Raw genomic sequence first — 9922 nt, forward strand, 5'->3', positions numbered from 1 at the left:
TTCACCCCTCCTTTCCCTCCCTCCCATACACATCTGTTTATATCTGATAAAAATCAATTGGGGAAGAACTGAAATGTAATGACACATTCCCTTTGGCTGAACTGGACCTGTCCTAATTGTCTTTATTTGTTTGCAAAAGTTATCAGTAAAAAATGGCTCCATCTTGAATCCTTGCTTATCTTATGTGATCAGCCCATCAATATAAGTACCTTCACAGACTTTTAATATAATCTTGTTAATTCTTTATCCCTCGTTTAACCTCCTTAATCAGGATAAAATCAGTTTTATCATTATTATTATCATATCAAATGAAATAATAATTGTAAAATATTTACCACATTGCTTGGCTTATAGTAAAGCTATGTAAAATAGTTAGCTATTGTTATTATTGTTGTTATTAATTATTCACTTACTATACTACAAGCTGGCTCTTTCAAATTTATTACTCTAATGGATTCTCAGTGTAAGGAAGTTAGCTGCTTTCCTTAAGAGTTTTTAATACATCAAAGGAAGTAAAAAAGAATAAATCCTGAAAAAAAGGCATTAACCCAAATATAGTTCATTCCCCTAATCCAGTAGAATCTATCCAATTTAATGTGTTTATAATATTTAATGAAGACAGCAATCAACAATTGAATAAACAATACTTAGAATCAAAAGCAGAACTCTGGCATTATACTGTAATCTTGGCTTTGTTGGCAACAATAAAGCTGAGACTTAGCTGCTCTCAGGAAAGAATGGCTTACATGAGACAGTTTCAGAATTAGGCTTCAGGAGCTACACAGAATCAGGAAGTATTTAGAGCCACTCTGCCCTGCCTTTGAGGCTACAGCCACCCTGCCCTGCCTTTGGGGCTAGTGTATTTTAGTCTAACTGGCACACCTTTGTGGCATTACCTATGAGAAAGTGGAAAGAGGAAGAAAGGGTAGGTTTTTAAAGACTTGCAATGACTTGACTTTAGTGATCTCATATTTCTCCTGTTTTCTTTTCTTGTGTGATATTCACTGCCTATGCCTCCCAAAGGACAGGAATTTAAGAGCTTCTGTGGCTTTTGTGTTAACCCTGTAAGCTCTACCTTCTACAAGAAAACTTTCCTGATTTCCTCATCTGCTACTGCCCTCCTTTTCAATATTACCTTGTATTTATTTTGATTCACTCCCCCCAAATATATACATGGTATCTTCCTCACAGATGTAAACTTACTGAGAGCAAAGAGCCTACCATTTGTCTTGGTATCTCTATTACCTGGTACATTTATTAAACACGATGGGTATTTAATAAATGCTTTGTAATTCATTGATTAATCTTATGTAGCCTATAAGATCTGACAAAGAAATTTAGGAGATCTTTTCTTGAACTTCCTAATCCCTTTGAGGCAATTGGAATTGTGACTTGCCCAAGGTCACACAGTCAGGAAGTGTTAAGTGTCTGAGATCACATTTGAATTCAGGTCCTCCTGACTTCAGAGCTAGTGCTCTAACCACTGTGCCACCTAGCTGCCCCCTCTAATCCTAATTCTTAAATGCTATCTAGCTAGATTTAAGATAGCTCAATTTGCTGCCTCAATTTTCCTACTTGTGCCTTCATAGAACAAGAAAACATACCTTAGTGCATGCTTGCTTATGGAAATGTATGCACATGTGTACATATATTCCTAATGCTATTAACCAACACACATATACCAACTTTTAAACTTCTGGTTCTCTGATCCAAGATGCCTTCTGTGATCCCAATGAATTGAGTATTTGGGGATCTCAGTAAAGACTTGTTTATGTTGAATTAAAATACTCTTGGGCCAGGAGAGTTAGTCATGTGATGATTAGGCCTCCTTTCTCTCCTCTCTGACCCTTAGTGTCCCTTCACTCTCTCCCATGTATGCTTTCTAGTTGAGGAATCATAAGATCTTAGAGCTGGAAAAGCCCTCCGAAATTATTTAATCCTCCTCCTCCTTTCATAAATAAGGAGAGATAGTCTTGTTCATAGTTGAATTGCTAGTCAGTGGCAGAATCTGAATCCCAAACCAAATTTTCTGATTCCTTGCCTTGTGTTTATTCTACCATGCCATAAGATACTACTAATTTTGACTAAAACATCTGATATCAGTCAAGTTTGTCTTAAGGATTTCTTATCACCCCCACCCCTTGCTAAACTCATCTCTAATACTCAGAATCCTTATTAAGTGCCCCTCCCAATTAATTACTAGTCCTGTTGCTACCCTCTTAGAGCTCTTCTAATTGATAATGAGCTAATGGATGCATGTATTTGTTCATTCATCTAATAAAGCTTAACAAAAACACTAGAGATGTCTTAACCTAAGGACAGAATTTCTGACCCTATGGTAGGTGGATGTGGGAGATAATTGAGGCTGGGAAAACTAAAAACAAAAAAACACCAAACCAGATACCTTTTTATATAAGCAGAAGAATGCCTGCTTCCCCTTCTATCTCCTTCCTTCCTGAACCAGATTCTCTGGTTCATCAGGGTCTCACTTTGCCTCCCTAGGTATTTCACTATATTTTAAGCAAACCTAGACCTGAAGGTCCCAGTTCCTCAATTTCAGATTCCCTTGAGGGGAAAAGAACCCCAGGTCCTTGAAAATGATTTAGCTCGGTGAAAAGGAGGCTCCTTGACCCACCCTCAAGTCTTACTGAGTCATCCTCATTCTATTCTATTGTTCCTGAATGGAAAACTACTGGGGAGGAGAATGACTGTGGTGAGAGCTGCTCCCCAACCCAATTCTCCTCCCATTCTTCATTATCATATTTGAATTGTGGGAAGAAGGAGGCCTAAAAAGAGGATAGGAAGAGTGTGTAAAAAGTCAGGGTCCTTTCAGTCTCATTCTGCTGTAAGGGTTACAGTGTTTGCTTAAGTACAATTAGTCCAAGTTTTGGAGTTTATGGTTGTAATGACATCACATTTTCCTATTTTGCTAATGCCAGGGGTCATAGCTAAAGAAATAGTCATTGGTAACAATTTATCTTGAGCCCTAAATCTGGAGTGTCTAAAATGACTTCAAGTCTTATAACACCATAAATTCACAGTAGTGACCTATTTCCTTAGCTTTCTCTACTTTGCTCTCTATCTTTATCTCTAAACTACTTCTATCTCTAAACTACTTCAACCATACAAAGAGTAGTCACACCTTAGCACTTTTCCCTACCTCTAATCAATTTGCCCTAAATGCCAGAATACCTAGTTATATTTTTTTCTAGGATATTGGTAATGATGTTGCAAAATGATCCCAAAGATCTTTCTTAATCCCCAAATTATCCTACTGGTCTTCCCTCTCCCTATATAATAGAACTCTTTAACTCAGAACTTCATTACCAGCATTCAATTACCCAGAAATTTGCCTCAATGACTTCAATTTTTGTATTAGGAAATCAAGAGTTCCTCAGTTGATAAGTGATCATAAGATATAGATAAATTGAAATAATTACAAATTATCAATAATCACAAAAAAGGTCACTTTAAGTAATTAATAAACAAATGCAAATTAAAACAACTCTGAGGTTTAACCTCTGACATTTCAAGGTAGCAAAAATAAGTTGTAACTACTTAATGTTGGAGGAATTGGGGAAAACAGGCATATTAATAGACTCTTACTGGAATTATGAATTGACCCAATTATTCTGGAAAACAATTTGGAACTATGCTAGAAAAATCAATAAACTATCCATGACCTTTGATTTATTAATGCTTTTTCTAACAATATACACTCATTTATGCTAATATATTCATAAGAGCAATTTTTTGATAACAAAAAAACCTTTATAGTCTGTGTGCTCTCTATATCTGTAGTTATTTACAGAAATATCTAGCCATATTTAAAGCTTGATATCAATTATTTCATGCCTCTATCTATATATTAATCAGATCAATCTCCTTGCCCAAGAAGCTTCAATGTCTTCCTATAGCCACTCTTGCCACTTGATATTTAAAACCCGATGTGGTTCTAAGCTGTTTTTCCAGACATATTTCACTTTACTTGCTATCACAATGCTCTATGTTTAGGCCAGTTTGGCCCACTTTTTCTGATCAAGATATTTCTTTGCCCACCTCTACCTTTGGACCGGTTATCCTCAGTGACAGAAGAATTGTCTCTTTTTATCATTGCTTATAGGAATTCCTAATCATTCAAGGCTAAAGTGCCCCTCCTACTGATTTTTTCCTCTGATATTCACAGTTGCTTTCACTTCCTCCTACTCTACTACTATTCTGAAATTACTTTGTAATTACTTTATATATTTTGTATTGCCTAATCTGGGTACATGTTGTTTTCTTTCAGGAGAATTTCAGATCCTCTACTGTTTTCATTTTATCTCTGTATTCCCAGAGCCTTGGACAATATATGTCTTCTAGATGATTAAAAAAAAGGCTTTTTTAAATTGAGTAGTTAGACAAATTGTAGCACATGGCATGGACAGTGTGGTTCAGTGGAAATTGCACTCAACTTTGAGTCATCGTACTTAATTCTTACTTTTCTCTCATTTACTTGATACCTATATAACTTTGGCAAGTGAATTAACCTTTTAGGGCTTTAGCTTCTTCATTTGTTGTGTCAAAATTCCCTTTTAATGTTATGACCCAGTTTCTTTTAATGTCAAGACCCAGTTTCTCCAATTTTCCTATTTAGTTATTCTGCCTCAGGTTATAACCTTTCCCTCTAATGTTTGATGAGATAAAGGTCTACCTCAGTTGCTCTGCCCCAAAACCCCAGGCTATAATCATTCCCTCTTAAATGGTTGATGAGATAAAGATTTTATATCTTTAGGTTATAGACATTCCTTCTTAATGTTTGAAGGATAAAGGTTTATCCATTTTAGATGTCATTAGAATTATCAGTAACCACCCTCCATTGTGTCATCCTAGGGGTCTCCCCCAATTAGGATGGATCTTCTAGAGTGGTAGATGGGAAATTCTTTTGAGGCAAGGGGAAATAGATTAACAGATGAGAAGGCCAAGGGAGCTAGAGACCAGGAGATTTCTCATATAATGGCCTTGATACCTGTCAAGGTCCTTGATTTCTTCCTAATCTACCCTCTCCCAGTTTTACCCAGAAGGAAAAAGAGAAGGCCTCCACTCTCTGAGCAGTTGAGAACTCAGAAGGAGGGCTCTTACCTGATTCCAGAGAGGTACTGACCAAAGCAAGTATGAGGCAGGTCCTTCAGCAATTGCACCAGGGCAGTCACTGGGATGTCCAAAACCTGTGTGATGCTGTGCTGACAAGATATGTTTCCCCTGGCCTATATACTATGGCCTGACAACTGGTGGATGGCTGTCTTGATTGTCGAAGGACTAACAAGGCTAAATGCCAGATCCCAAAAGGGGGATGTGCTCCAGGAATCGGACCATTCTAAAGCATTCAGGTGGACTTCACTGAGCTGCCACCAGTGGGTCGCCTCAAATACTTGCTGGTCATAGTGGACCATCTGACCTCATGGATGCAGGCATTCCCCTCATGCCGAGCAACTGCCTCCCCAGTAAGGTCTTATTAGAACAAATTATTCTGAGATATGGAGTAGTGGAGAGGGTAGACTCGGATCAGGGGACACATTTTTCTGCCCAAATATTGCAGAATCTGACTGGGGTCTTAGAAATCACTTGGGATCGCCACACCCCTTGGCATCCTCCTTCTTCTGAGAAAGTAGAAAGGATGAATCAAGAAATAAAACAGCAGCTGACTAAATTATCTTTAGAGACCCAACTACCTTGGACTAAATATCTTCCTCTTGCTGTGGTCAGAATCAGAACCAAGCCACATAGAGATAGAGGGCTTTCACCTTATGAATTATTGTATGGTCATCCTCTCCAGGCTTGCCCTCTGAGTACTTCAGGGCTGGACTCTTTGAGAGGATAGTCTCGTGCAGCTCTGGGATCATTGGTCCCAGTATTTCTCTCCATTTAATAAACTATTGAATTGGTCTCTAATCTGTCTTTCTCAGTTTCTCTGGCATATACATTTGTATTGAACTAGACTTCTAAGTCCCCTTTTCATTCTAGATCTCTGCTATAAACTCTACACACTTAGAAAAATTAGAGGCTTATGTACAAAATACATAACCACTTTTAGGCAGAGACTATTATATTTTTGTTTTTGTATCTCCAGAACCTAGTACAATGGCTGGAATATAGTAGATGTTTTATTTTTGTTTGTTGGTTAATTATTGATGATCTCAATGTAATGAAATATAGTTGTATCATAAGTAATGAGGAATATGAAAAATTTAAAGAAATATGTGGCTTGTATGATCTGAGAGTATGAAGCTAGAAGAACCAGGGGGACAACAAATGCTATGCCACAAACATTATGATAATGTAAATGAAAACAATAAAAGGCAATCAATTCTGCTTAATTGTAATAACTAAATTCACAGTTTGAGAGCTTCAGATATCACTAACTTCTTTCAACAGAGAAGTAAGATTTGTTCTTGTTTATGAATTTTGTTTAGAAGCTTTTTCTTGAGTTAGAGCAAAGGTTCAATGAAAGGGCCAGCATGAAGGTGGAGATAAAAGGGAAATGACTGTCCTTAAAGCAAAGGGCATCAATGTAACTGATCAGTTACAGCATGATACACTGTACATTGACCCCAAGATGATGATTATTATTTTGGTCTTTTTTAAGAAAAAGGACAAATAACATCAATGTAACTTTTTTGGGGGGAGGAAAGAAATCAAGGACTAGAAAATTTAAATAAAATGAATAGGTAGAGAACCGAGAATTATAACCCTTCTTCCCTTAGGTAAAATAGCCCAGAGACTGGTTAGGCATAATGATAGAGTTGAGATTCTATAACTGAGATAGGGGGCAGCTTTCAGTCAGTCAACATTTATTGTTGGCCTGGAGTAAAAGTGTCTGCGCACACACACACACACACACACACACACACACACAACACACACACATATATATGGCCCAGGGATCAATCAGGTACTGAAAGAAGGAAGAAATTATGAAAGCATTCTCTGCTAGATCTTCTAATAATCTGATATAACCCCAATATACATACTATGTGATATCTACCTCAATGTGAAGGGAGACCTAGGCAAGGATGAAGAAAATTTTATTGGAAAATATGGCTCAGATTTGAGAAACAAAAGGGGCCAAAGATGGTAGATAATTCAGAAGACTTATACCTGAATTTCAAGAATACTTTCTTCCAGAAGAGATGTTAAAGATAGGAATACCAACAATACTGCAAAAAAAAATTTTTTTTTTAATTATATTTTAACAGGAAATAGTTTTTTATTGATGTGAAAGGAATTTCAGAATCATCTGTATATAGTCAGGCTATATACTAATTAGAACAAAGGTCAAAATAATATCAAAGTAGACAAACACTAAAGATAAAACACTATGAATAATTGAAATAGTCTTATTCTTCTGACCTATTCCAAATTATTCAATAATGTTGAAAAATAGGAAATGTGAAAAAGCAAAAATATTTAACCTTTTATCCCAATGAGGGCAGCATATAAACCAACAAACACTGTAGTTAAGAGCAACACTGTTTTAGAATGTCAAACCATTTGTAAATTAACATGGAGAAGAATGGCAGATTATAAGCAATATCCCTATATAAAAATGAAAATTAGTGGAAACAAAAAGTAGTCTGTAGAAAATTTGGCATGAAACTCAATTTATATGTCCCTCCACACCCAACAATCACAGATAAAATTGCCAGGATGAAAGCAAATGGACATAAAATGGAATAAACAATTCATGGTTTCTATTATCTAAGAGTATTATTCTGGTTAATATGCCGAGATGGCTTGGGATTGGCATAAAAAAAAAAAAACCTTGAATTTAAATCAAATTTAAATCAAATCTCACTTAGAACTATGTGACTGAATAAATCTCTTAACTGCTATTTATCTCTCTTTGCTTATACGAAGAGAGGAAAATAATACTACCTATATATCAAAGTTGTAGTAAGAATACAATATTTGCAAAGTTCTTTACAAATCTTTAAATGCTATATAAATGCTAGTTATTATCTCTATAAAAGATACATGAATGTGATCTATAATCTTGATGAAAATAACAGAAAGGAACAGATTTTCCCAGTCTGTATAGCAGATATAATTTAAAAATGTAATCTAAAATTTTGTTCCTTTAAAACTGTGGTTTTTAATATCATTATTTCTCCCCATCCCACTCCCATTCCAGTTTTGAACATTTGTAACAAAGCAAAGCAACTGATATAGTGTTGATTTATGCAACATTTTGCTTTTGCAAATTCACTCTCTGCCCCACCCAACTGTTGAGAAAAGGGAAATATGAAGATGTTTCATTATCTGTTTTTTAGAGTTGTTTCAGTTGCTCAGTCTTCATCATTTAAGTTTCTAATCTTTTCATTTATATTGTTCTAGGTCATCATGTATACAGTCCTAGTTCTTTTTATTCTGCTCTTACTATTTGATATAAATCTTACTGTTTTTCTGAATTCCTTATATTTGTTATTTCTTACTATGTAAAAATGTTTCAATACATTGCAGTATTGCAACTTGCAGCTTGTTCAGACATTGCCCAATCAGTGGCCACTTTGTTTCCAGTTCTTTGTTACTAAATATTTGTAACTCTGAATATTTTGTTTCTGTCTTTTGACTTCCTTGGGATACATGACTTGTAGTGGGATTGGAAGTTCAAAAGTATACAGTGTAGTTTCTTTAGCAAACCAAATTTCTATTGTTACATAACTTATTAAAAGATAAAGGCAGTTTCAGATCCCACTCAATGTTTTTTCAGTTACATGAAATGTTTGATTTGATAGAATAAAACATGCTTGAAGATATTAACAAGAAATATCTCATATATATTTAAAGATAAAATAAAAGTCCTTGGTAAATGTAACCATAGAGATAACTCTTTTCAACAACAAATTATTGCCATGTGAGGTATAAGATAGGTACACAAATATACATACATACATCCACCATCCTCATCCCCCAGGTGATCAGCATGTATTAAATCAGGACAAATGGAAACCGGATTCTCTATACATGCTGAGGTACTTCAGATGTTCTTGTGTGGAGGTGACAGTGTGCTGCCTTCACCAAGACCCAAAATATAACATGATTCTTCACTGAAAACACCGTAAAGGAAAAACTACATGGATTCATATATACACATACACACACACACATATATATATCTCGGCAAACGCATCCATCTTGGCAGTATTGTATGACTGTAAATTTTTGAAATACATTGATCTCAAGAGGAAATAAAGTTGAAGGCAGCATGATGGGAAGCTGCAGCATATTTTCAATGATGCTCTGTATTTAAGCCATCGAGGAAAAGTGTCATTCGGAAAAGGAGGTGGGCCCAGGGAGAAGAGATGGTTAGCCCAAATAAGGACTCCAAATAAGCCCACAAAAAGTAAAATAAAAAAAGAAGCGAGCGTCAGAACACGGAATGGATCCTTTGCAAGGATGCATGGGGTCAGGCAGGGGAAGGCAGGGAGGGGCCGGGTTCTGCTCGCGTGGATGAGGCCCCAGACCCACGGGAGCACCCCCGATCCCGGGAGAGGTGCTCGCGCCGCCACACCTTGTCCCGTGAGCACCTCCCAGACACCGCTGGGTACAAAGCGGTGAGCTCAGGATCCGGTGGGGGACTCGGATTCGAGCCTGGCACAATTCCATCCTCTTCCTCGTCTCTTGAGTGGGGGCAATACTTGCACTACCCTAAAGCACGGGGTCGCAGCGTGGAAAACGTTGCGCCACCTGCAATTGCCCCACATAAAGATAGGAAGCCGGTTGTCATTTACGCCTCGTTGCCGAGGGAAGCGCAGGTTCGCAGCAGGCACGAGAGCTCCGTGGGAGCGGGGCCCGCGCCGTGGGCCTGTCCCGCAGGCTGCGCGTGCGCGGTGGGGATGAGAGGGAGGGAGGCACGAGGCGGGAAGCTCTGCCTGGCCAGTAA

Source organism: Sarcophilus harrisii, chromosome 2, assembly GCF_902635505.1.
Source record: "Sarcophilus harrisii chromosome 2, mSarHar1.11, whole genome shotgun sequence".
NCBI classification, from domain to species: Eukaryota; Metazoa; Chordata; class Mammalia; order Dasyuromorphia; family Dasyuridae; genus Sarcophilus; species Sarcophilus harrisii.